The sequence below is a fragment of the Cyprinus carpio genome, chromosome B4 (assembly GCF_018340385.1).
Source record: "Cyprinus carpio isolate SPL01 chromosome B4, ASM1834038v1, whole genome shotgun sequence".
In the NCBI taxonomy this organism is placed as follows: domain Eukaryota; kingdom Metazoa; phylum Chordata; class Actinopteri; order Cypriniformes; family Cyprinidae; genus Cyprinus; species Cyprinus carpio.
Genome location: NC_056600.1, coordinates 24996903 through 25019868, shown reverse-complemented (window position 1 = coordinate 25019868; position 22966 = coordinate 24996903). Strand labels below are relative to the sequence as shown.

The 22966-nt window shown below is 39.4% G+C and overlaps 1 protein-coding gene across 5 annotated transcripts in view; it reads left to right on the top strand.

Moving 5' to 3' along the window:
* LOC122137066 overlaps nucleotides 1-22966 on the top strand; it is a 40076-nt gene that overhangs the window by 9337 nt on the left and 7773 nt on the right. For 3 of the 5 annotated variants that reach the window (XM_042722482.1, XM_042722477.1, XM_042722481.1), the window contains exon 1: nucleotides 21152-21288. The exons of the other annotated variants lie outside the window; for them this stretch is intronic. The gene's annotated coding sequence lies outside the window, so the exon portion shown is untranslated. Of the gene's footprint in view, nucleotides 1-21151; nucleotides 21289-22966 lie in introns of those variants that run through there. 5 annotated transcript variants of the gene reach the window in all.

Below are 22966 nucleotides of genomic sequence, written 5' to 3'. Positions count from 1 at the left end.
TCAACTGCCTGGATATGCCGGTAGTATGTTTGGGCCTTCGCACCTTTCTGCCAGACCTAAGGGGACACAACGTGTTAATCCACTCGGACAGCATGACTGGTAGAGTGCCTCTTGAGATGGGCTCAGCTCAACTTGCGTTCACTGAGAGCAGCACATCTGCCGGGCAGGTTGAACCAAGGAGCAGACATGCTATCTCGGAGTAACGTGCCCTCAGAGGAGTGGATGCTCAACCCACATACGGTTCAGAGAATCTGGGAGATCTTTGCCAAGGCAGAGGTCGACCTCTTCGCCTCAGAAGGCAACTCTCACTGCCCAATTTACTTTTTGAAGGACAGGGATGTCCTTCAAAAAGTGTATGGCCCGGTGTACGGCCCATGGCACAGACCCATTTTCCTGCGACATATCTCAGATATTGTCCTTCCTGCAAGATCTGTTGGATAAGGGTCGTTCCCCTTTCACGCTCAAGATCTTTATAGCAGCCATAGCAGCCTCACATTCTCCTATAGCTGGCCAGTTGGTGGGGAGGAACAACCTAGTTGCTTGTTTATTTAAAGGGTATAGGAGGCTCAGCCCGCCTTGCCCTAACACCGTCCCTACATGGGACCTGCCCACGGTGTTGAGGACTCTGAAAAGTCCTCCCTTTGAGCCATTACAGTCCATTGACCTTCGTCCCCTGATACTAAAAACCGCTCTGCTACTCTGCCTCGAATTCCGGCCCAATGACTCCGAGGTCGTCCTGAAGCCAAGGCATGGTTATGTACCTAAAAATGGTCTCGACTTCATTAGGAGAGATGATAGTTGTTCTAGCAGTTCTTCTTTTTTAGGAGGAGGAAGAGCTGAATTTACTCTGTCCCGTCAGGGCATTGAGAATGTATATCAAGCGTTCCGCCTCGTTCAGGGAGTCGGAACAGCTTTTTGTATCCTTCAGTGACCGCACCAAAGGGTATCCGGTCACAAAGCAGATACTTCCCAAATGGATAATCGATGCTATCGCAATAGCATACTCTTAATTGGGCCTACAATGCTCCAAGGGAGTAAGAGCCCACTCAACAAGAGGCGTCGCCTCTTCCTGGTCTTGGTCTAGTGGTGTATCCACTGCAGTGATTTCTTTGGTCCACATTCACCAGGTTTTATAATCTGGATGTCCCGGCCTTACAGGCCCGGGTCCTTTCTGCTTAAACAAACTCACTTTGGCCATATGGTAAAACTAGTGTTCAGGTGTTTGCCTTCTTCATTGTATGCTCTTGGCCCCCACTGGGTTCCAAGGCTGTACAATATCTCTTGGAACGCTTACTCAGTGCCTGGCCGACCTCTGTGAGTTTGGCCCTATTACATCCTGCGGGGCTTCCCTGCTAAATACTTGCTACCTCTGGGCCCCATTTGGTGATTAAGGCAAGTTCAAGTATTAATCGTTCCTCTAGCATAGCACAGCGGGATTGTTAGCAGATGCAGTACGAGTTAAGTATCAATAGGGAACGAAAGGCCATAACCACCATAGACAATTCCCTCCAATAATTAAAAATGGCCAATCTGCCCCCCCTCCCTCCAATATTTGAAACTTTTGCTTTGATCCGCTGCACTACATAGCGCTCTGTTTTTATAATGACAAAAAGGTTTAAAAGTTATATTGTCAGCCTGCTCAATGGGCTAACAGTGCTTGACAATGTCACAAAAATTGAGCTGGCCAATCAAATCAAAATAGGCGGGGTTTACCATTCACAGAAACAGAGCACGAATTCCAGCGCGAAGTGTCAGTTTAACAATGAAAAGAGCGCGGTGAGATGGAAACTGCAAATCATTTAATATTAGTCAACTGTTTTAACATAGAAATGTTTATTGATTGATATATGATGACCTAAGGCTGTGACGGTGGGTTAGTTGTTGATTTATATAATTAATGTAAATTATATATATAATTTGTGTATAAAAATTTAAACAAGAAAGTAGCCTAAATAAGAAAGTTAAATACAACCTGTTTAAAGGGTGCGAGGATGAGAGATACGCTGCGTGTCATGACAAAATACTAGGCTATATAATTCATTATAAACAGTGATGCTACACTGGATGCAGCACGATACGACTTTACAAATCCCCAACAGTATACTGCCTTATCCTGTTTATGAGGTACTGACACTAGAGTTCAAATGTCCTGTAAAGAGACTAAATCTGTTGCGAGGCAGCGGTGCATGTTGTGTCCGGTGTAGACACGGTTCACTGTTCCGCCACCAAGCAAGTTGCACATTAACTCCTCATCTGCACGCGTTCTCTTTGAAATAGGAATCGTTCCCACATTTCTTGTTAACATCTTTCATTTATCGCTGTCTCATTTGTATTTGGCCAGTTTGGAGAAAGCCTCACCCAAACTAACTAGCAAGGCGTTTGCGATCACGGGAACTTGAAGACACTTGGTCAAATGAGGATGGGTGGCATGAATGGAGATGGCTGCAGATCAGCTATGTAGTATTTGTTTTCCCAACAAGGTCCATCGACCAACACAAAATTAATTTGCTGAATGCAAAATAAATTCTATTTTCCTGTGCTCAAACCTGCCAATCTAAAGGAAACGCTGTGTATGGCGTTTGAGGTAATTTGTGAATTACCATAAACTTATAGTCTAAATAAAACAAGTTGCAACTATAAGTGTTATTAGACTTGCATACAAAGCGTCGTATTACACTTGTGTGTGTGATGTCACGTGCACTACCACCGGTGGCAGTAGACAACAAGTATTTTCAGATGTTTAATGAGGCTAAGAGGTGGCATGAGTGCAATTAAATTCATAAATTTATGTTGAGATTAATGTTTTAAATAGAACAATTTTAATAGGCAATAGAAATATTCAATGATTGAAATGACTGAAATTATACTTTAAAAATGAAACTAAAACTGCTAGTAGGTGGCGGCAGGTCACTGATTTTATCATTGAATAATTATTTCAATTGATTCATTCGAATGGCTGATTCGTACAGGAATGAAGCAATTATGAATGGGAATCATGAATCACCAACTAATTTAAAAATGCATGTTCTTTCAAAAACAAAACACCACTGTGTTTGCTTTTAGAGATCTGCAGCTGCTCAGCTGTGACTTTGTTTCAAACTATTTTCATTGACAAAATCGGCAATAATGTTATAGTCAGACAGTGCAAGTCACTTAATATTTATTGTTTATTGAATTGTTTTAAATCAATATCACATTGCAAACTCCCTTCATAATCAATAAAAGCAGCCACTCTCCATAGTTAATCGCAATCACACAAAGTTCCATTATAATCAAAACACGTGCAAAAACACATTTTAAGTAGAAACCATAGACTCTCCCCTGATTGCAAACACAAATATGCTGATCGGGTCAGTCGTAGTCGTATATTTTTTCATAGTCGCACACAGTAGTTTTTAGTCATGAAATATAGGCTATATATATATATATATATATATATATAGCCTACATCAAGCCTGCATTTATTTGATCAAAAATACAGAAAAAACAGTAATATTGTGAAATATTATTACAACTTAAAATAATAGTTTTCTATTTGAATATACTTTAAAAAAATATTTTATTCCTGTGATGCAAAGCTGAATTTTCAGCATCATTACTCTAGCCTTCAGTGTCACATGTAACATCCAGTCTATCACATGATCCTTTAGAAATCATTCTAATATTCTGATTTATTATGAGTGTTGGAAACAGTTCTGCTGTCTAACATATTTGATGAATAAAAGGTTAAAAAGAACTGCATTTATTCAAAATAAAAAACAAATTCTAATAATATATATTCTAATAATATATTTTCTTTACTATCACTTTTTATCAATTTAACACATCCTTGCTGAATAAAAGTATTGATTTGATTTAAAAAAAAAAAGAAAGAAAAAAAATTACTGACCCCAAATTACTGACCAGTAGTGTATAGTTATTACAAAATATTTATATTTTAAAAACATAGCTTCTTTTTTTTTTTTTTTTTTTTTTTTTACTTTTTATTCATCAAAGTATCCTAAAAAAGTGTCACATGTTCTGAAAAAATATTAAGCAGCAGAACTGTTTCCAACTTTGATAATGAATCATCATATTAGAATGATTTCTAAAGGATCATGTGATTATGATCCTAAAAATTCAGCTTTGCATCACAGAAATAAATGATAATTTAAAGTATAATAAATTAAAAAACAATTATTTTAAATTGTAATAATATATCACAATATTACATTTTTTTTCTGTATTTTTGATCAAATAAATGCAGGCTTGATGAGCAGAAGAAACTTCTTTCAAAAACATTAAAAATAGTAATGTTTCCAAACTTTTGGTCTGTACTGTGTGTATATATGTATGTATATATGTATATATACACAGGTGCATCTCAATAAATTAGAATGTTGTGGAAAAGTTCATTTATTTCAGTAATTCAACTCAAATTGTGAAAATAAATTCTTTGGTTCTTTTAATTATGATGATTTTGGCTCACATTTAACACAAACCCACCAATTCACTATCTCAACAAATCAGAATACTTCATAAGACCAATAAAAAAAATATATATATTTTTAGTGAATTGTTGGCCTTGGAAAGTATGTTCATTTACTGTACATGTACTCAATACTTGGTAGGGGCTCCTTTTGCTTTAATTACTGCCTCAATTCGGCGTGGCATGGAGGTGATCAGTTTGTGGCACTGCTGAGGTGGTATGGAAGCCCAGGTTTCTTTGACAGTGGCCTTCAGCTGATCTGCATTTTTGGTCTCTTTTTTCTCATTTTCCTCTTGACATTACCTCATAGATTCTCTATGGGGTTCAGGTCTGGTGAGTTTGCTGGCCAGTCAAGCACACCCAACACCATGGTCACTTAACCAACTTTTGGTGCTTTTGGCAGTGTGGGCAGGTGCCAAATCCTGCTGGAAAATGCAATCAGCATCTTCAAAAAGCTGGTCAGCAGAAGGAAGCATGAAGTGCTCCAAAATTTCTTGGTAAACGGGTGCAGTGACTTTGGATTTCAAAAAACACAATGGACCAACACCAGCAGATGACATTGCACCCAAAATCATCACAGACTGTGGAAACTTAACACTGGACTTCAAGCAACTTTGGCTAGGAGCTTCTCCACCCTTCCTCCAGACTCTAGGACCTTGGTTTCCAAATGAAATACAAAACTTGCTCTCATCTGAAAAAAGGACTTTGGACCACTGGGCAACAGTCCAGTTCTTCTTCTCCTTAGCCCAGGTAAGACACCTCTGACGTTGTCTGTGGTTCAGGAGTGGCTTAACAAGAGGAATACGAAAACTGTAGCCAAACTCCTTGACACGTCTGTGTGTGGTGACTCTTGAAAAGTCCATTCCTTGTGAAGTTCACTCAAATTCTTGAATTGATTTTGCTTGACAATCCTCATAAGGCTGTGGTTCTCTCGGTTGGTTGTGCATCTTTTTCTTCCACACTTTTTCCTTCCACTCAACTTTCTGTTAACATGCTTGGATACAGCACTCTGTGAACAGCCAGCTTCTTTGGCAATGAATGTTAGTGGCTTGCCCTCCTTGTGAAGGGTGTCAATGATTGTCTTCTGGACAACTGTCAGATCAGCAGTCTTACCCATGATTGTGTAGCCTAGTGAACCAAACTGAGAGACCATTTTGAAGGCACAGGAAACCTTTGCAGGTGTTTTGAGTTGATTAGCTGATTGAGATAGTGAATTGGTGGGTTTTTGTTAAATGTGAGCCAAAATCATCACAATTAAAAGAACTAAAAACTACTTCAGTCTGTGTGCACTGAATTTATTTAATACACAAGTTTCACAATTTGAGTTGAATTACTGAAATAAATGAACTTTTCCACGACATTCTAATTTATTGAGATGCACCTGTATAGTCAGTCCCCACAATGTTCAAGACATGGTTACGGCCTTGAGGGAACTACTCGGTTACTAATGTAACCTCGGTTTTCTGAGATACAGGAATGAGTACTGCGTTGCTGGCCGTGCTATTTAGCTGCACAACTCAGTGTTGTCGCTTCAGTCGAAGTTACCTGAGGATCCTCTAGCGAAGTGCACACTTATTTAGCCTGATGCCTCGCTCATTCTGGCACGCTCTGGTGGGCTTTGTCACCATAGGCTCGTGCAGCTCCGCTACCGAGCCATTGGTTCATTTTTTAATTCCGTGCACAACCAATGGCCATGCAGTTACACTACAGCATCTTAGCAGACACAGTACTCCTTCACATATCTCAGGGAACCGAGACTACGTTGTAACAGAGAACGTTTTTACTATAGTAAACTGTAGTATATTACAGTATTTGCTACACTTTATTAACCCTCTAAGCACCAAAGTAGCAAAATTGCGACAAGACATCATACTTAATAAAATAGACTGTAGTTCCTAATAAGGTGTAATATCTGAATTGTATTCCCTGCCACTAGATGGTAGACAAGTAGTACTTCGATTCTAGACCAAAATTGTCTTGTTCCTATTCAAAGTGTTCAAGGAAATAGCAGAGCAAGTGAGCTATAGTGTCATTGATGTGGAAGCAGTTGAGTTCATAACTGCAAGTAAATTGTGAGATTTATTAGATAAAATCTCCAATTGGCTGATAAAAAGTTGTATCGTGAGGATGTGTTGCAAATGTTATTCGCCGATTTTGACTCTGAAGGGGAATATTTGCCTTTTGGAAATGACGATCGGTCATCTAATAATCAAGCTTCTCCTGGTACATCTTTGCAGCACAATAGTGCCGCCGTGCAAGGCGAGAGTGTTCATGAAGCACAAACAAGTGACCATTTTGACCATTTGCCCAATGGGGATGGGGGTGGCAGGGGTGAACGTGGTCATAGTGTCCATAGGAGAGCTGTAGCTAGAGGTAGAGGCAGCAGGGGTAGGAGAAATAGGGCTGGAAGTAGCACTAGCTCTTTGGATCCGGTCAGAGTGGCCACGGTACACATGGCCGTGCTTTGCGTGGAAGAGCCAGGAGACGTGGTAGAGGCAGCAGGGGTGATCTGGATCTAAATAGGGCTGGAAATAGTGATGACAATGGTGGCTGGGTTAATTTGAGAAATGAAGTGTTACAAGACTGGATCAAATGCTTTGATGTGCCTGTTGGTAACAGTAATAAAGTAATAATTTACTACTTTCTCCTGTTTTACTGTTGATTTCCTTTTCTACACTACAGAGGAACATGCAACATCTGACTAGTACTTTGAGCTAATTTGCTACAAAACCATCAAGACTTTGCAACCAGACGCTCGTTCCAGGCCAAGGAAATGCAAGTATCGTACATTTAACTAAATGACATAGAGGTTTAGTATAAGGTATAAACAATGTTATAAACAGCGCTGATGGTTTTACGCAGGTGGTTAACTGATGCTTTTCATAGCTTAATTCTCTGGTTTTCCTGATGGTATAATCCATTAAATCTCATTTGCCCTTTCCCCTGTATGAGTGATTGTATGTTTGTTTGTTTGTGTATTTGACTAGTTTGCGTTAGTGTTTAGTTAATAAAACTCTTGTGCACAAATTATATGAGTTTCTGATTCTGGCTTACAAATCAATATCCCTTTACAATTCCGATTTTGCTACATGCTCTAATGCATTAATACTGTATGAAAGTATTTTCTGTGGCCGTGAAAATATCCTTTTTTAGAGTTTATATGAAATTATGCTAAATGTTCGATGGATGAACAGATTAGTTGATGGCAATTTAAGCGACTGAAGTTCAGCACGCTCGCACTCAAACAAGTTGTGTCTCAGATCTAGTCCGAGGACTTGTTTAGCATTATTGATCTAAAAGATGCACGTCTCCATTCTTCCTCATCACAGGAAGTTCCTGAGGTTTACTTTTGGGGGGAAAAAGTTGAAACACATTCTCCCGGACCTAAGAGGCATGTGTCAGTGTGTCAGTGTGCACTGACAACACAGCGGTGGTCTCTTATATCAACCACCAAGGAGGTCTGCGTTCATGCCCCTGGCGCAGCAGATCCTTGTGTGGGCCCAAAGGAAGCTCCTTTCTTTACATCCCTGGGCATCTCAATATGGGAGCAGACATCCTGTCGAGGCAGGGGCGAGGCCCCTGAGGTGGTGAAGCAGATATGGAGAATGTTTGGCCAGGCTCAAGTGGATCTGTTTGCGAATCAGATAATATCGCACTGTCCCCTCTGGTTCTCTCTGACTCATCCAGCTCCAATGGGGCTGGATGCTATGATACAGACTTGGCTGAGGCTTCGTCTGTACACCTTTCCCCCGATCGCTCTGCTCCCTGGAGTTCTAGAGAGAGTGCGCCAGGACGGGGTACATCTGCTGCTAGTAACCCCATTCTGGCTGGGCCGAGTATGGTTCTTGGACCTGATTTCCCTTCTAGACGGCCCTCCATGGGAGATTCCTGTCAGAAGGGACTATTCCATAGTCTCGAGTCCTCTGATCTCCCCTCGCCTCTGGGGGTCAAGGCTCACCCAATTAGAAGTGTGGCAGCCGCCAAGACCTTTCTGGCAGGTGTGTCTATGCAGGACATCTGCAATGCTGCAGGTTGTACCAGGCCCCTCATGTTCGTCAGGTTCTATGGCCTAGATATGCGAGCCATTCCGGGCTCTTCTGTTCTCTTGCCCTAGCTTCCACACTGGGCAGGGATTTGTAAGTCTGGCGGCTTGGGCATACTCGTTCCCATAGCGTTTTGACGGAGCTCAAGTTCTTGAAAAGGAACATCTCAGGTTATGCATGTAACCATGATATCTCGTCCATCTATTGAACTGATTACACATGTGATTCAGATCGTTGTCAAGCTGAAGGCGTTCCCATAGCGTTTCGTCACAGATTCTCATTCCCTCAGGGAACCATGGTTACATGCGTAACCTGAGACGTACAATGGTCGCAATGCGTTTAACAAAATTACATTTTTTAATAAAAAAACTAATTCATACCTGACAGCAGAGAGACACACAGCAGTGAGAGTTCTGGTGCAAAGCTCCAGAGGCTCTCACACACTGCGTAGGGTTTTTCTGACTACAGAATCCCAAATTACAATAATGCCACTTTGCTTATATACTCAGACCAGAAACAGAGAAATCTTCAAATCAGTTATAAAAACATAAAGACCTTTTGGTTGGTTAGGTTCTCGTGACCCCAGGGTCGCACCTGGAGATAGATAAGCATTCCCACAGACCCTAAAGGGGAACACACCCTTTCCTCAGCAGAACACAATTCTACAAAAAGTTTTCAATATTTCTCATAATACAAGCGACTGCTGTGAAATTTAGTCCATTTTACCAATCGCACATAGACCTTTAAAATTATACCAAACATGAAAGGGAAACGACATATTCACAAGATATAACACGTGGCAAATGGATATTCTTGCTTTTGGGGGAGAAGAGGGGAGAGCCAGAGGCAGGGAGGGGAGAGGGAAGAAGGGGGTTATAACATTGTTTGTCATTGACATTGTTCGTTCTCTTTGGAGATCCCTTCTCCAGATCAGTTTTATTGTTTTATTGCATGGCATCTGTCTTGTGTGAGTCCCTGAGTTTTGGCTTCACAAGGAATTAATTTCATAAAGACATAATTTCACTCCTTTCAAACTCATACTTTCATTGATAATCGCAGTGTTGGAATATTGTCTTTCAACACTTCTAATAAAGATCTCATTGCCTTTAAGACGGATCATTGTAGCACGATTCATTTGTGAATTCATTTGCCTTCTAAAATTTGCAAATGCAATGATGACTGGTGATAAATTAGACTACATAGAAGTCTATCTGGATCATCTCAGGCACTGCTCTCCTTTGTCATTCAATATATTTTGTCTTAACTGCCATGAAGGCACATTCAGTTGGTCTATTCAAATTTTAAGTAAATCAGGAATGATGTTTCTGATAAGATAACTGTAAAATAACACTAGTTAACGTCCGTCCCTCATACTACCTGACAAACTACCCATGTACTAACCTCACTATTTGATCATCAAACAAGGTAAAGCCCTCTTTCTTTTATGTCTTTTGTGTTTAATTCGGTTCTGAGTTATTAATATTAAGGACTTTTGCATACATTTTGAGACATACTTTAATAAAGTGTAAAATTATGGATTATTTTATTATACCTTAACATTAAATCAAGAAGAGAAAAAAAAAACATGTTAAATAACTATAAAATAGCATTTCTAATCCAGCAGCAATTTTATGTATTTATATTTTAATCATCACAGCTTGTGTTTGGAAACATGCTTAAATTCCCTAGATGTTATGGTCTCTATGATCACTATGCTGTAAATGTTGATAATGTGCCAATACAAGGAAGGGAAGATGGACAAAACATTTTTGAGGTGACAAGTATGACGTCTTTTTATTCAAAATATTTTAAGACTCACTATTCACACTAAGTTTTGCATTATGCATACATTTTTTTCACAGGAAATCCATCTGGCTGCCGATTTAATACAGTGACCGGAATCGTTTCTAGAAATAACTATTTAGAAGACAATAATCTTCTGAAGAGTAATAATCTCCGCCACAAAGCAGACAAGATATTATAAACTCAATTGAATGTCTAATGGATGGTGAATGTGGAGAATGGTCACCTACAAACAATCAGATGTGTAAAATACTAGAGTAATTTTACTTGATTATTTTACTTAAGTATTATTTTGGGGAATTTGTACTTTATTAAAGTACAATTTAAACTGCTTACTTTTACTTGATTACCTTTCTGGAGAAAAAAAACAAAACAAAACTACTTTTTACTCCTTCTGTGCCGAAATGTTGGTAATAAAGAATCACCTGCAAGTGAGTGTGTGGTTTTATGCCTCTTTATGCTAAATCTAAATTAAAGACACATCTCTTTGGACAAGCATTCAAATAATGCATCACATAATCTTTGATTTGGGAATTGACATCCCCTGGTAACTAGGATTTACACAAGCTTCAGTCTGGATCCAGAACACCTGAGAAAAGATGATGCCAACCCCTCAGAGGACCTCAGATGATGCCAACCCTGAAACAACATACAGAGCTACCAAATTTTGCTATAATTTTGATTGCATCATAATAATTGCTGTTAATAGTGTTTGTTGTCTGTTTGATTACATCTCTAATTTATTTTTCCATACATTTCTGCGATATGTACATAAAGGATGTCATCACTGATAAGCTACTAATAAATATTATAGAAACTGAATTTTCTGTAAAGTTGCTTTACAATGATTTGAAATGTAAAAAGCACTATACTGTACAAATAAAATTGAATTGAATGTAGCCACAGCTTTGTCAACAAAGGAAAGAAAAAAGAGAAAAGATGGTGCAGAAAACTTTGCTTCAAAAAACAACAACAAAAAAGACTCTGATTTTTGTACAATTCATTGCAGGAACAATGACATTTTAATCCCAACAACACCTTCATCTGCTTTAACTCTGTCAGGTAAGCTTCAGGAGATGGAGGTAGGTCAGAAGATGAGATTGTATCTGCTGTGACATTTGCCATGAGGCAGCATCTCTAGTCAGACACAGCTTGGGCAAAAGAAAAAAAAAAATCTGAAGGTGTTTCAAAGCATGTTTCAAGAAAATGAAACCTCTACATTGTCAATCATATTTTGTATGGCGTCAGGTGAACATTTTTCCAACACCATCCTTTTCAAACATCTTTAAACATCAACAAGGCCTTTTATTGAACAGAAAATTGCTTTCTTTCTGTGAGAAAATGCACTCCCTCTTTTGCTCTGTATTTAGCATTTTTGATGAGTGACAATCAGTGATGCGCGGGTTGATCCAAAATGAGCGGGTGCCTGTGGTCACCCGCGGTTACCCACGGTTACGAGTCATCCAAAAATATTTTTAATGATATTCGGGCCGCGGTCGGTCGGGTCATTTGAAAATAAAGATGCCAATTAAACCTTTGTAATTTTTAACCAAAAAAGTCCCTCTTTTGTTTTTGACAGAATGACTAAATCATCTGCGAAGAGGAGACATTTAACTTCTGATTCCGTCAGGGTTGGGCCGGGGGCAGTAGAATTATTTAAGGCTTTGGCTAATTCGTTTATATATATGTTAAATAGAGTGGGGCTCAGTGGGCAACCTTGTCTGACTCCTCGTTGTTGGGAGAAAAATTCTGTTCGTTTATTTCCAATTACCAGCACATGTATTGTTTTTATACATGGTGCTGATTAAATCAAAGGTTTTCCCTCCAATCCCATTTTCCAGTAGTTTTAGGAAGAGTCCTTCGTGCCAGATCGAATCGAAAGCCATCTCAAAGTCAATAAAGCAAGCAAAGATTTTGGATTTATTTTGGTATACATGTCTATCAATGATTGTGTGGAGGGTGTAGATGTGGTCCGACGTTCTGTGTTTGGGCAGAAATCCAATTTGACTTTTGTCCAGGATTTTGTGGGTTTTGAGAAAGTTTTGCAATCTTGTATTAATAATCGAACAGAATATTTTCCCCAGGTTGCTATTGACACATATGCCTCTGTAATTGTTTGGCTCATATTTGTCTCCTTGTTTAAAGATTGGTGTAATTAGGCCTTGGTTCCAGGTGTCGGGGAAATATCCTACTCTCAAAACAAAGTTGAATAATTTGATTATTGCGGTTTTGAATTGGTCAGTGGTGTATTTGATCATTTCGTTCAGTATTCCATCAATGCCACATGCCTTGTTGGGTTTTAAAGCATGGAGTCTGTCTGTCAGCTCATTAACTGTGATTGGGAAATCCAGGGGGGTTCTGATTGTCTTTAATGTTTTCTTTTAGGATTTCTAATTTGGTTTTTAATTCATTTCGAGCAGGATTTGTTTCAGTTGTTTTGTACAGATTTTCAAAGTGTGTCCTCCATATGTTCCCGTTTTGAATGACCAGGTCTTCCTGTTGTGGCCTATAGAGCGTGTTCCAGTTGTTCCAAAAGTTACTGGTATTTATTGACTCCTCCATTGCTTGAAATAATTGTTCTGTGTGTTCTTCCTTTTTTACTTGTAGCGTTTGTTTGTTCAGTTGAAGGGCTTCGTGATATTGATGGCGGAGTTCTTCATTGTCAGGATTTGTTTTTGATTTGAAAGATTTCGTACTGTTGTTCGGATATTTTTGCACTCACTGTCAAACCACATTTCTTTGGTGTTTTTTGGTTTCCTTTTTGAAGATTTATTTTTAAAATTGCACATGGATGCTGATTTGGTGGAATATTTTGGTAATGTCACTAAGTGCCAGATTTATGCCTAATTTATTTTGTGAATATGTGTTCAATATAAATTTGTCCAATAATAATTTGATCGTTTGACTCTCTATTGTATTTTGATAATTTTCTGTGCTGTTATTTGTCCACTTGTAGGGTGGTTGCAGCTTCAGTAAATGAGAGGGCTGTCTGTGTGATTCATTGCTATGAGTTCGTCTTAAATATAGTGTAATGTTACAGTGGTCTGACAGAGGTGTTTGAGGACTGACTGTGAATGCCCTGAGATGCACTGGGTCACTCTCTCTCTCTCTTGGTGCGAGCGTGGTGAGGTGGAGTGCTGTGAGTGAAACTTTTTTCCTCTTTTTTTTCCCCTCTCTCTGCTGTATCTATCCCCGACTGCATGTTCATAGTTGGTTTTTGAATTTTTCTCGGGCCGCGTGTTATCCGCTTTTTTGAGGAAGCATGTCGGCCCCACGCATATGCAGGCATTAAGCTCACTTACGCGGTGCCACACTGTAAAGGTGGCGTCCGCGGTGAGCGTGGAAGATTGTTGTTTGGCAATTGGAGAGGTGGTTGGGCATGAGAGTGTGCTTTTCGCCTCAAGAATGAACAGTGCCATGGTAGTTTTTTGACAGTATAGATAAGGCTAATGAAATAGTTGAGCACAAAATATTTATCAGTGGTGAACTTGTCCCTGTTATGCCCCTTTCTCTACCGGCTAAGCGAGTTACTTTATCAAATGTCCCACCGTTTGTGAGCGATGACATTTTAACCCAAGCTTTATCTCGGTATGGTAAATTGGTTTCCCCAATCAAAAAGATCCCAATCAGCAGTGTGTCGCCTCGGTTGAAACATATTGTTTCCTTTAGGCGTTTCGTGTATATGATTACTAAGGATGACGCTGATTTGGACATGTCACTCAATTTTCGGGTCGACGATTTTGATTATGTTGTTTTTGTCACCGCTGCAAAGATGAAATGTTTTGGCTGTAACAGTTTTGGCCACTTAATTCGGAACTGTCCAGATCAGTGGTTTTCAACCTGTGGGCCGCGGCCCCCTAGTGGGTCGCAATGGTATTGCAGGTGGGCCGCCAATTACTATTAAAATAAATAATAATATTGTTAATATATGTAAAAATGTCTAAGTAATAACATAATAACATCATATCATATATATAATTAAATAAGCCCGAGTTATTTTCTGTTCATTGCCAGTTCATTCTAGGGCTGTGCGATAGAAATCGTCATAAAATCACGATTTGAGCGTGCGCGATTTCTAAATCGGTTTATAGCACGATTTTCCACGGCCCTGACCTCCCGCAGTATGCCATCCGATCTAATCAGAATGCAACGTGCCTAGCGCGAGAACAGAACAGACTGGGAATATGCCTACGTAACTCCAGGTTCACGCACTGTCTGTGATGCGCCTTTTTTCCGAGCCCATGTTAACGGATCAGAGTGTTCAGACTGCGCACGGTAAAAGGCTAGAAATAGACCGTGCGAAAATAATTCATATCTAGCACATGAGAATAGAGAGTTGTGAGTGCACAGGACGCAGTTTGAGCGAGAGAAGACACGTTTTAAGTGCATGCACTTTCTCCGGGCGAGAGCAGCGTGTATCCGAGTTTTGTGACAGAGCAAACGAAATGTGCGTGCGTGCGGACAAATTCGCGCTAGCGCATTATTTTAATGTGCTTTCGCGTTACATTAATGCGCTCTCGCTGCTGCTTCTGCACCGCATACACATACTATATACACACTGCTGACGGAGTAGGCCTACATGTGAACCTGTATAATGTATAACAAATCTATTTCAACACCTGAGGCACCGCTACAATTAATGAGCTCTATGAACAATGTATGGCAAAAAAGAAAAAAAGTCCCTGGACACAAGATTTATTTATTTATTTATTTATTTTTTGCCATAAGTCTAGAAATTTTGTTACACCTTTACTATAGTGATTATTTTGACTTACGTCTAGAGATGTTACAACTTTTTGATAAAGCTATAATTGGTTTTCTTTTGGAAATATGTTTCAAATTCATCCTGAATGCATTTATGACTGTAAAGCATATCTGTGTGTGTCAAAATTGTGATTAAAATCGGAATCTCAAAATTGATCAAAGAAATCGCGATAGGTTTTTTTTTTTTTTTTGTCCATATCGCACAGCCATAGTTCATTCAGTAAATACAGTTAACAATCTAGCTTCTGAGTACTAAGTTTATTAACCCAACAATAGCGGGGTCAGTTAATTTTTTTGCAGTGGGCCCCGCAAACATATGTGTTTGGTTGTGTGGGCCGCGAGTTGAAAAAGGTTGGGAACCACTGGTCCAGATAAATTAGCAGAAAATGAAAGGAATGTAATTGAGAATTCTGATAGTGGTGATGCGGCTGATGTTGCCGGAGCAGCTGCGCAGGAATCCCCGGGGGAAGGCTCGCTGGTGGTGGCTACAGGTCTATCCAGCGAGATTGCGACTGGATCGACCTCGTCACACCAGCCTTCAGTTTCGGCTCACACTGAAACGTTTTCGGATGCTGGTGTGAAGGATCTAGCAGGTGTGGCACAATGCTCTAGAGTTTGTAGTGATGAGCAAAATGATAGAGCTTCAGGAAATATTTCAGCTGCATTGCAAGAAATGTCTGAGGAGAGTAGCTGTTTAAGAATGGAAGAAGAGAAACCTATTTTTAAAATACCCCAAAAAAGGAAGAAAAGTGACAAAGTACTTGATGCTAAAATAAGCAAATAAAGTGACATGCATAAGGATGAAGAGCAGGATACTGAAAGTGATGTCTACTGAAAGAGTCTTCTGACTCTAGCGTGTCTCTCTCTCAATGCGAATTTGATGGACGGAGTTATGAGCTTGATGACATAAAGTTATTTCTCAGGTCGACTAAAAATAAAAGAGGTGTGAAAGTGCAGGAATATTTTCCAGATCTGAAACAGTTTGTTGAAAAAGCGAAGGGCTTAATGGCAGAGGTTTCTTTCACGAACAAGGAAGTATACCGGTTAAAGAAAATCGTGAGAAATCTTAACAATGCTCTGAATAATGACATTTGTTAACGTTAACAGCAGGAATGCTATTTTTTCTTTGTTTTTTGGTTTGTGTTTTTTTTTCTTATTAGTCATGAGTGAAGTGCATTTAGCCACTGTGAATGTCAATGGTGCAAGAGATTCGAGAAAAAGAACAACAATATATGAAGTAATTAAACAGAAAAATATTGATGTTGCTTTTTTACAAGAAACCCACAGTGATGTGAAAAATGCGGTTGACTGGTTAAGAGGGTTTGATGGCACTGCTGTGCTAAGCCACAATACTTCTGTCAGTGGGGGAGTGGCCATTTTATTTGCAAAGAATTTTAGTCCTGTTTCTTACGTAGTTGATGAAATTGTTAGGCTCTTGAAAGTTCGGGCAGTTTTTGAAAATTATGTGTTGATCTTTATTTGTGTGTATGTTCCAGTTGTACCAGTTGAAAGATTGTTTTTTTTAGACACACTGTGTTGACTTTGCAAAACTGTTGCACTGAAGATTTTTTGTTTCTAGGTGGTGATTTTAATTGTACTGAGCTCAATTTAGATAGGATTCACATTGAGCCTCATTTATCTTCACGTAACAGTCTTATTCATATTATTAAGAAATATGAATTATGTGATATCTGGAGATCGTTGAATGGTAGTGAAAGACAGTACACTTGTGTTCACACGTGATAATGTTATTTCTTTGGCCAGACTGGATAGATTTTATTGCTTTAATTTTCATCTTAACATTTTTAGTAGGTGTTATATTTTGCCAGTAAGTTTTTCAGATCACAGTATGATGCATTGTAAGTTTATTCTAAGCTCAATTAAACCCAAAAGTGCATATTGGCATTTTAACACTAAGCTGCTGAATGATATTTTTTTTAGGGAATCTTTCAAGTCTTTTTGGGAAGTTTATAAAACAATGAAGTGTTCTTTTCATTCATTACAACAGTGGTGGGACTTTGGTAAGGTCCAGATAAAGCAGTTTACACAACAGTACACTCACAATGTCACTAAGGAGTTGGCTCGGTCCTTAGAACTTTTGGAAAGAGAGATACTTGAATCTCAGAATTTGGCTCACTCTACTGGTGAAGTTCAACACATGGAAGATTGCTCTAAGAAGAAAGCACAGTTAGCAGATCTACTGGGGTATAAAACGCAGGGGGCTCTGGTCCGTTCACGCTTTCAAAGCATTGACCAGATGGATGCACCATCCAAATACTTTTTCAGCCTGGAAAAAAAGAATGGGAAGAGGCGTTTTATTTATGCACTGCGATCTGAAAATGTTTTTTTGTTGTCTGACCCTGCTGACATTCGGAGGAGAGCAGTTCTTTTTTATCAAAATCTGTACAGAAGCGAGCTTGATTCGGGGTGTTGTGTGGAAAGTGTCTTCTTTGACAACTTACCTAAAGTCTCTGAGGAGGCTAATGTGGAGCTTTCAGGAGTGTTGACCCTGGGAGAGCTTTTCAAGGCCCTGCAAAGCGTGGAGTCTGGGAGGGCAGCAGGAGTGGATGGCCTCCCAGTTGACTTCTATATGGCTTTTTGGTTGGAACTGGGAGAGGATCTGCTTGAGGTACTCAGTGCCAGCTTGTTAGAGGGTAGGTTGCCGCTGAGTTGCCGGAGGGCAGTTATCACCCTTATTCCAAAAAAAGGAGACCTTACTGACATTAAGAACTGGCGCCCTGTCTCGCTTCTTTGCAGTGACTACAAACTGCTTTCCAAGGTTTTGGCTAATAGATTGGCTGGGGTGTTGGATCAGGTCATCCGGCCGGACCAGACGTATTGTATCTCTGGTAGATCTATTTTTGATAATGTTTCTTTAATTCAAGATATTTTTCATGTTTCTAAATTGTTAAATCTAGATTGTGGCTTTTTATCTCTGGATCAGGAGAAGGCTTTCGATTAAGTTGAGCATTCTTATTTGTGGAACACTTTAGCTGCTTTTGGTTTCTGTAAAAAAAATTGTAGATATGATCAAAGTACTCTACTGTGACGTTGAGAGTGCACTGAAAATTAATGGTGGCCTATGTGCTCCTTTTCGGGTTCTTAGGGGTGTCAGACAAGGTTGTTCCTTGTCTGGAATGTTGTACTCTTTGGCTATTGAGCCACTTCTTCAACAGATAAGAATACATTTAAGTGGTTTGTGTTTACCAAATTGTAATTTTAATATTCATTTGTCAGCTTATGCTGATGATGTTGTGGTGTTGATTTGTAAACAAAGTGATGTACACTCTTTACTTAACTTAATCAAAGATTTAAAAAAATTGTCTTCTGCTAAGGTTAACTGGCAAAAAAGCAATGCTTTATTGTTGGGTCAGTGGTCTAATGGGATACCTTGTCTGCCTGATGGGGCTGGGGAGGCTTAAAATATTTAGGAATCTATTTGGGAGATGATAGTTTTTTACAGAAAAATTGGGAGGGGGTTTTGGAAAAAGTCAAAGGGCGCTTGGATAAATGGAAATGGTTACTTCCAAATATGTCCTACCGAGGGCGGACTCTTATTGTCAACAATCTAGTCGCTTCCTCACTTTGGCATAGATTGGCTTGTGTAGACCCTTCACAGTTTTTATCTGAAGTTCAAGCCCCTCTTGTGAATTTTTATTGGGATAAACTACATTGGGTTCCCAATGTAGGAGTATTTTATACCTCCCCAAAGAAGAAGGTGGACAAGGTTTAATTCATTTACAAAGTAGAGTCGCTGCTTTTTGTTTACAGTTTGTACAAAGATTTTTGGATGGTTCAATAAATTGTAGCTGGTGTTCTGCTACCTGCACAATTCTGCGTACCGTTGGAGGTTTTGGACTGGATAAATCACTCTTTTTAATGGATCCCACAAAGTTGGATTTATCGGAATTGCCTATTTTTTTTTATCAGAATCTCTTCAAAGTGTGGAGTTTTTTTCGTGTCCGTCAGAATGAGAATTTTTTCTCTCTTCACTGGTTATTACTGGAGCCATTGATTCTCGGGGCCCGTTTGGACATTACTGCACGATGTAACCTACAAGGATTTAGCACCTCTCTTCGGCAATCCAGGATTTTCACTTTGGGACACTTATTGACTATAACTGGGCCTCACTTTGAACAGGTGGAGGCAACTTCCAAGCGGTTGGGAATTAGATCTATCCACTTGCTCGCACAGTTTTTAACAAAGTTAAGACTGTTTTACGTTTGAAGAAGACCAGATGTTGAAGGATTTTTTTGCAGGGGTTAGTGTTCCTGATCTAGAGGATCCCTTTCCCTGTTTATTTGTGCAACCCATTCTTGATGAGAATATTGGCTTTAGTTTTCTTTTAAAATCACATGAATCTTTGGTTTTAGATTTCTTATCATGTGAAGGTAAAAAAACTGTATAGAACTTGTGTTTTGGTATTTAACAAGAAGTCTTTGGTTAGCAGAATCGATACACCATGGCGTTCGGTTTTCAGGTTGAAAAATGATGTAAAACCCGAATGGAGATCTTTGTATAAGCCACCATTGTCAAAGAGGGTAGGTGATATACTCGTGCTCCTGTAGCTCAAGTGGTAGAGCATTGCGTTACGAAGCGCAAGGTTGGGGGTTCGATTCCCCGGGAACACATGATAGGTAAAAATTGATAGCCTGAATGCACTGTAAGTCGCTTTGGATAAAAGCGTCTGTTAAAAATGCATAAATATAAATAAAATAATAAATATATACAATGGAGGGTTTTGCATGGTGCCATTGCTGTTAATTCTTTTATCTCAGTGATGAACCCAGAAGTTGATCCTGGATGCCCTTTTTGTCTCCAAAGAGAGAATATTTTTCACGCGTTCATGCACTGTTTTAGATTACAGCCTTTATTTGTGAAGCTAAAGGAATTGTTTGGTAGGTTCAATGAAATTTTTTCAACTGAGACTTTTATTTAGGTTTTTAAATATTTCCAGAAAAAAACGTTTTGTTTGTCAATTGTTGAATTTTATTTTAGGATAAACAAAGTTGGCTGTGTATATTAGCTGGAAAAATAAGATTGAACAAAGGTCTAGTGATGATGTTTATGTGTGTTTTCTGACTTTGGTCAAATCGAGAGTATTGATTGACTTTAATTTTATAGAGCTATGAAAGATCTTTTCATGTTTGAACAAATTTGGTGTAGTTATGGTGCTTTGTGCACATTAGCTGAAGATGGTTTGGTGTTTTTCTTATAATCCCATGGCGTTCTGTTTTCTTTAATGTGTTTGCTGTATGTTTTAAGTCATTTGTGCAGTGTGTTTTGAGTATTTGTAAATAAAGCTTTTTTCAAAATCAAAAAAATCTCTCTCTCTCTCTCTCTGAGTGCATGCTGGGAGTGTGAGACGGAGCTGAGCGCGCCGCGTTTTGCGGAGAGCATTGTTTGTTTCCCACTTTTACTTTTTCTTTACTTTACCTACCTAATTATTTTGTCTTTTCCCTTGTTAATAATTTCTGGATAAGGAAGAGTGTTTTTGTCGCGTACGCGCGGCTCAACGCCGCCAGTATGGCGAGCACTAACGTGCTAACGCCTGCTACTCTGTCACTCCGTAATGGGTGCAGGTGTGTACCGGACCCCGCGGTGTCCGTAGAAGATATGCTCCTAGTCTTCGGTGAAAAGATTGGTTTTGAGAACATCGTTTCGGCTTCAAGGATGAATAAAGCCGTAGTCGTATTTTTAAAATCAGAGTCACTGGTCAATGATTTGACTGTGAGCGGCGTGTGGGTGAAAGAAACATATGTTCCGGTAACCCCGCTTTCTGCACCAGCAACTAAAGTCACTATTTCAAATGTCCCACCGTTTATATGTAACGAGGCCATTTTAAAAGAACTACAGAGGTTCGGCAAGATCGCAAGTCCTGTTAAAGCGGTTCCTTTGCGATGTAAAAATGCCGCGCTAAAGCACGTCCTTTCCTTTAGACGGCAGGTCTTTATGTTTCTAAACTCCCCTGAGCGGACTTTAGATGTCTCTTTCCGCGTCACTTATGAAGAGAGTTCGTTTATGGTTTACGCCAGTACCGATAGTATGCGATGTTATGAATGCGGTGACGTGGGCCATAAACGCCTCACATGCCCGCATAAGGATGAACAACGCGCATCTACATCCCGTGAGGATACGAGTAACACAGAGGCACAGAGGCCAGAGCAGCAGGCTGAAAGAGCTACAGATGAGGTGAATGAGCGGCAGGAGGTGAGTGAAACTACTGATACTCCTGGCGGTGTTGGGGAAGCTGAATGTAGTAGGCCTACTGTAATACATAAGGATGTGAGTGAGTGTGACGATAATGAACAGAATGATGCTCAAAGTGATGTTGAAGATGTGTGTGAGGATGTTACAGGGCAGGAAGGTGTCTCAGAGGAGAACATGGCTGATGAGATGGAAGGGTTGTCACAGTGCACTGATGATGGTTTAAGAGATGATGAGCAATGGTCTGACGTTTCAAAAGTGGTTGATGATTTGTACACTCTTGAGCAAATCAACTCATTTCTTGATAAAACTAAAGGTAGGGCTGGTGTTGAGGTTTGCGATTATTTTCCAGATGTGGAGAAGTTTGTCTCCTCTGTTATGATGGCTAGAAGAATGAGTAGTTACGATGAGCTTTCACAACAAAAGCGTTTTCGTCTCAAAAAGCATCTAACTGCTATCAGATCTGGAAGGAAACCAGTTAAAGCAAGGGGAAAGATCAAATAATTAAGATGGATAAGTTTTCCTTTTTCTTTCTTTACTGTTTTCTCTTTCTCTCTCTCCCCCTTATGGAAGTTTTGAGGGTGGGGTCCTTAAACATAAATGGATTAAGGGATTATAAAAAAAGAGGTTTATTGTTAGACTTTTTAAGACTAAAGGACCCAAGTGTTGTTTTTTTACAAGAGACCCACAGCAATTTTGATAATGAAGCTGATTGGGGATTATGGTGGAAAGGAGAGAGAGTGCTTAGTCATGGAACTAATATTAGTGCCGGTGTGGCTGTACTCTTCTCTCCTAATGTAAATGTTAAAATTCTGAAGAAAAATGAACTAGAACCTGGGAGGCTGATGACTGTCAGAGCTGAAATTAACAATTTCTCTTTTTTGTTTATCAACATCTATGCCCCTAATACTGGAGCAGACAGATTACAGCTCTTTGTGAAACTAGAGCAGTTTTTAAAATTGCAGCAAACTGGTGATTTTATTATATTAGGAGGAGACTGGAATTGCACTCTAGATTTCACACAAGATAGAAATGGCGATGAGCCTCATATGCAGTCATCTTCTTGTCTGACTAGAGTCATAAAAAGTTTTAACCTGGCAGATGGAGAGAGAATAATCCTTTAATAAAGCAGTATACTTGGGTCAAAATTAGCAATGATAGGATTTTTGGAGCACGTTTGGATAGGTTTTATACATCACAAAACATGAGAAATAGAGTGTTCAATGCAGCTATTTTTCCTGCGTCTTTTTCTGATCACAAATATATCACTGTTGATTGTGTATTGGTGAATAGAACCCATACGAGTTACTACTGGCATTTTAATAATAAACTGTTGGAGGATAAATGTTTTTTGTGAAAATTTTAAATCTTTTTGGGAAACTTGGAAAAGTGAGAAGTGCCTTTATGAAAGTATTACTCAATGGTGGGAAATCGGTAAAGTGCACATAAAGACTTATTGCCAACAGTACAAAGGCTTTTCTTCCCTGGTTTTAAAAAATACAGTAGAGCTGCTGGAAAAGGAAATTCTTGATATTGAAAAAAGTATGTTTGTAAATGATGCAGGACAATTGCATGAACTTTGGACTGAAAAAAAGAACCAGCTCAGCTCCGTCTTAAATGAAAAATAAAAGGGGCGCTTGTAAGGAGCCGCTTCTTGAACATAAAGGACATGGATGGCCCA